Below are 6,000 nucleotides of genomic sequence, written 5' to 3' on the forward strand. Positions count from 1 at the left end.
AGCCTTCAGATGTGCACTTTGCTGTGGAACTGTGACTTGCACTTTTAGGTGCCTGCGCTCTTGAAAGATGGGGCAGAGGGTGTCTTGATCTCTACCTTTGACTCAACTGGGGCCTTTCTGTGGGCACTCAGACTGGAATCCAGTCTGAGGGCTGGTCTGGTTTCAAAGTGGATGGGAGGACCACGTGGTGAGATTACTGTATTGCAGCGGTTGGGCTAGATGACCCTTGGGATCCCTTCCAACTCTATAATTCTATGATTCAGGGTTGGCAACTCTGAGGAGTTGGTGCCCGGCTTTGGGTCAGGGCTGGACTTGAGGTTGCTGCACATTGTATTTTCTCATTTCTCCCATAAAATCATGGGAATGTGTGCAATTATTGCTGCACAGCTTCTATTCAAATGGCTGGTGACTTGGTTCCTGATAAAAGAGCAAAGGAATATGCATTTTGTCAGATAATTCCATCAAAATCACCTTGGAACCTGTTCAAGTTGTCATTTTTTTTTAAGGCTTAAAGCCACTTCCTGTGCCCCAAACTATTTTTTGTTGGTTTGTTAATTGCAAAACTGATGTGGGAATGTGGAAAACGAGATTGGAAAAATGAGAAATTTAGAAAAACTGAAATTGACTGATTCACACTTCCCTATCCTGGGATGGTGCCGGACTTCAAAGGAGCCTTTGGCTTGGTCCAGCTGATAACCTTGGCTGCCACTGGAGCCCTACTACTATTCTTCTCTTTGTGGCAGCAGTGCCACCATCCTCCTCCTCTTCTTCCCAATTGTCCCCATTATTTCTACCCTCCCCTGTGCCCTATCTCTTACTTAAAAACACATACAACACTTTTGCAATAGCAACAACAGTGCTGGCACCTTTACTACCTTCTAAGACGGTGGAGATTTTTAAAAAAAAAAAAATGCATGCAAAAGGCATTTCTTCAAGCCGCTATGGGAAACTGTAGAAGCAGTGCAGGCATTTTCCTAGCCACTTCATTCAAAATGCCTAAAAATAAGGCCCCCTTGCTTCTTTCTCAGAGACCAGGCATCAGGTAAGGGAGCAGGAGGATGGTGGAGGTCTGTGACTAGACAACTATTGCTGTGAATGAGATTGCTGCCAGAAGGGACTCGGTGGCAGTGACTGAGCAGGCAGCAGGTCAGGCCAGTGAGGTGTCCCTTCTGAGTCCAGGGGCCCCTGGCTAGTGCCCAACCTGGCTGACCACTGGTGCTAGACCTGGCTGTAACCTTCAGCCTACAGGTTCATGCCTCATAAAAAAAATACCGCATGAATGCAAGCCATCTATGCTAACATCACACACACACACACACACACACACACACGGGGGGGGGGGGGGGACAGATGGCCACATTTCATCATGGGTGTTTTATTAAAAAAATCCATTTTTAAACTTTTGCTAAGGGTTCCCCCGCCTTCTGTAAAAACATGGTGTGTGAGTCATTAAACATGCCAAAGTGCTATCTGCATGGGATTTTCAATTAGGAAGCTGTTTCCATTAAACTTTGGTTGGGCCAGAGGCCAATATTCCCAGTGGGGCCCTAGCTCTATGAACAAGAAAGGCATAGTTCAATAAGACGGCATGCTTAGGGTCAAGCTACATGTGACGTGAAACTTTGAATCCTGTGATTTTGATTTTCTCCCCCCCCCTTTTTTTTTTTTTACAGACAGGAGATGTTGGTTGGCCTGATTTGGACTGGGACTATGGTGTGTGTAAGGGGATTTAACCTTTTCTCCTCTACACCATTTTCTTGATGAAAATCACCTCTCAATAGATAGCATTTGCCCTCTTAACTGCTAATAGCAGCTATAGGAGAGAATTTCAGCAAGAAAATAGTGTGGGAGGAATGATTATCCCCAGCCAATGTCATAATCCTGATCAGGATCAGGGTGCCTTCTGGTTGCTCTTAGTAAAAATATATATGAAGGGGGAGGGTTTCTCAAAAATAAGTAGTCTCATTTCTTTTTTTGATAGTTACAAGCTTGTTGGACCACAGGTATGCTGTGGACTTAGTGTATCTTGACATCTAGTTCGTCTTAGTAAACTACAAGCTTAACATGAGTAAACTGTGATGCTGCAGCAAAAAAAGCTATGGTTATTCTAAGATGCATCAACAGAAGTATAGTGTCCCGATCAAGGGAAGTAATTGTACTGCTCTATTCCACCTTGGTCAGACCACACCTGGAGTACTGTGTCAAATTCTGGCCACCACAATTTAAGAAGGATATTGACAAGCTGGAACATGTGCAGAAGAGGGCAACTAATATGGTCAAGGGTCTGGAAATCAAGCCTTATGAGGAGTGGTTGAGGGAGCTGGTTATGTTTAGCCTGGATAAGAGGAGATTGAGAGGAGCTATGATTGCCATCTTCAAATATCTAAAGGACTCACTGTCAGATGGAAAATGGAGCAAGCTTATTTTCTCATGCTCTGGAGGGTAGGACCTGAACCAATGGCTTCAAGTTAGAAGAAAGGAGATTATTGGGGTTATTGGGTTGTTGTTTTTATTTTTATTTTATATTTTGTGGTTTTATATTTTGATTTTGTTTTGTGAACTGCCCTGAGACCTCCAGGTATATAAATTCAATAAATAATAATAATAATAACCAAGCGTTCAAAAAGCAGTATATAAATATTGTAAACAAACAACTAGATCCAAGCTTGTCCCAGCTCCAGATCCTCCTCTGCTTCAGGCTAACTTTACACTTGATTTAACATTACTCACTTGCGTTGTCTGCAGCTATTTACACTGCTGGCACAGTTTATGTGGTACACCTCTTCCCTGACTGGCACACACTAAGCTGTGTGGGTTGATCTCTGGGCACTAAAGTAAGGAAAGGGGGCTGGCCTTGCAGCAGGAGGCTAGATTCAAGTTCACAGCTCCTCCCTCTCCACAGTCTGCCATCAGTTTAGGCTTGTAGACAGGATGGCACTGGCAGCATTAACGATAATGCTTTTTATTGTGTTGGCATTGTATTTTAATGTTCTGTTATTTCAGTATTGTAAGCTCCTCAGAAATCATGTGTTGTCTGATGACTAGAGAAATATAGTAAATTATAAACAGACTAGCAGATTCATACCTGCTGATGCTCGGGAATTCTAAGAAAGAAACAAAATATATATATGCAGTTTTGAAATCATTGGATAAAATAGTGCAGTTCTGAAAGGTTCGGTCTGCCATCTTGATTCAAAACGGTCTCCAGTTGTATTCAAACATAGATGAAAACCTGATCCTTGATATTAGAAATCATTCTGCATAATTTGGTTATGGTATATTAAGAAGTGTCCAAATGCATTGCAAACAATTTTCCAACATGTGCCTCTCTAGCCCTCTCTGCCTGGCCCTTGGGACTCTCCCCAGGCCACAGCCTTCCTGTTGCATCCTCCTTAAGGTCCTGTCACCCCTGGCTGGAATGTGTCCTTAAACACTGGCAACAAGCCCCAAAGTTAGGGATTGTGGGAGTAGTAGTCCCAACGGTAACTGGAGAGCACCCCATTGGCTACCACAGATGTAGAAACTAGCCCTAGTAAAAGTAAAATCTACATTTGTTGTCCTGCCCATTTTTTATTTATTGATTTTGTTTAATTGTTACATTTATACCCCACATTTCCTCCAAGGATCCTCATGACAAACCTGTGTGGTAAGCTAGGTTGAAAGAGAGTAAGTAGGGAGTTGAACCCTGGTTTCTCAAGTCTGATACACTTTTGCCTTTGGGCTCACCCACCACTGGCATGTGGCTTTTGGAAGGCTGCCCAGTAGGGAATATCGTGCTCAGATTGGAAAGGGTTCCTCATGCCTGGTGTAGATGATCATACATGCCCTTAGAATTCCCACATACTGTTAACCTTCCCTTCCATTTCAGACACACAGCAACTACCACAGGAACCTATCCAGATAGTAAACATTGCTGATACACTTGAGCAGCAGTTATTAAGTACAATGGATCCATTGCGAAATTTAAATGCTGCCCTTAAAAGAAAAGGAAACTATTATGGCAAATTTTAAAAACTCTGTTTCTGAAGCCATTGTATGACAGGCTACTTCAGAGTAAGTACAGCATAAAGCAGGTGGAGGAGAGCATTTGCAGTGTTTTGTCATATTTAGGTTGGGTTTGAGAAAATGATCAGGCCATGTGAGAATAGGGGTACACCAGCATGCGCCCATTTTCATTTATAAAATTGTGGCGGGTGCACTATTTACCCCAAAGAAATTGTTCGCATACTTTATTTAATGAATGAGCTCATTTTTCATGCCTCTGCCAGAAACAATAAAAGTTAGAAATGTCCTCATAATTAAAATAAAGTGTTGCACAGATTTATGGCGAGAAATGTGAAATGTCAGCCTACTGACTTCACAAATAAACCTCACATTCATCAGAACAGGTTGCATTCATTAGTAGGAGAGCAGTGTGGGTCCACAACAAGCCCCGGGGGTTTTGTGCTGACCAGGAAGAGGGGGTGGGGTGGGGTTAGAAAGTGGAGAAGGTAAAATACCAGTTTGCTTGGCTTGGAGTAACATGGACAAAAGCAAAGTTTGTTAGGTACTCCTGTCAATGCTAGTCTGTGGGTTATAACTTAATTCTGTGATGCCTTCACATATAAGAAGAGCCTGTTGGATCAGCCAATGGCTCATTTAGCCCAACATCCTATTCTCATGGTGGCCAAACAGATGCCTATGGGAAGTCTGCAAGTATGACCTGAGCACAAGAGTACTCTTCCTTCCTATGGTCCCCAGCAACTGGTATTCAGAAGCATACTGCCTCTGATTGTCACTGTTTACATGGGATCATTGTTTTGGGTTTTGTTGACATCCATCTGTCTCGGGAGACAATGGAGGAGTACACCTTTGGGGGTGAAGTCAAACCATTGGAAGTTTACAGTGCCTGTTATGAGAGAGGCATGATTTGTTGCAGTTGGGGCAGATGAAGGCTTCTTGTTGTGCTGCTACATGGCTTTTCTTCTCTTTGCCCTCCTCCAAGCACTGCGGTTGTCTGAAAGTGATTTCCACATGGCAGGGTTGATGTTGCCAGCCTTCATGTCTTGTTTGGAGATATCTTTGTAACGCAGAGTTGGACTACCAATGGGCCTGGTGCCTTGAAGCCAGCTCCCTGTAGGCCACGTCCTTCAGGGATCCTGTCATCTTCCATTCAGTGGACATAACCAAGCCAGTGTAGTTATTGCTGAGACAGGAGTGTGAACATGCTGGGAATGTGGGTTTGGGAGGGCACGACTTTGCTTGAGACTGTCCTGCCATGTAATGCTCAAAATCTTCTTAACACAGTGGATGTGGAAGGTGTTGCTCCTGGCAGTTGTAAGTTGCACTTGAAAAAAACTACAGTAAAATTTAAGATTGACCCTGGAGCAGAAGTAAAGTGTATTCCTGAGAGAGAATCGAAGAGAATATCCAGGAGACAAACTAACGTGTGTTATATCAACAAAACAAGAAGGATATGAGAGCCTCTCAGGGAAATAGGAATACTGAGTATAAAAGGCCGGTACAGGGAATGATGCTAGCTTTCAGATCTCTATGGTCAACATACTGATTATGTTAATATTGGGGCCAAAGGTCGTAGCTATGGTCGCTAAACGTAATAAAAATCTTAATGACAGTGAATCAACCAACTAAGCACATCACTGAACAGAGTATCAAATGGGAATTTCCTGACATGGTTGAAGGCATCTGATGCTGCCAACACCAAGCCAGTTGTGAATATAGTGTCAGTTGTATATGTGCCATGACAATTATAGCTGATGATTAAACCAAAGGTAAAGAAGAAAGTTTATTACATGGAGCATCTGTGCATGAATTAAAAAATGGAATGAAGCCTCAAAATAAGTAAGGTTACAGGAAACTGTCTTTTACTGCAACAGACCATTGGTTCATCTGGCACAGTACTGTTAACACTGAGTGGCAGCAGCTCCCCGGGGTTTTATACAAAGGTCTTTTCCAGCTTTACTTGGAGATGTCAAAGATTGAATCTGGGATCTTCTACCA

Source organism: Podarcis pityusensis (assembly GCF_964106645.2).
Source record: "Podarcis pityusensis genome assembly, chromosome: 8".
Lineage (NCBI taxonomy): Eukaryota > Metazoa > Chordata > Lepidosauria > Squamata > Lacertidae > Podarcis > Podarcis pityusensis.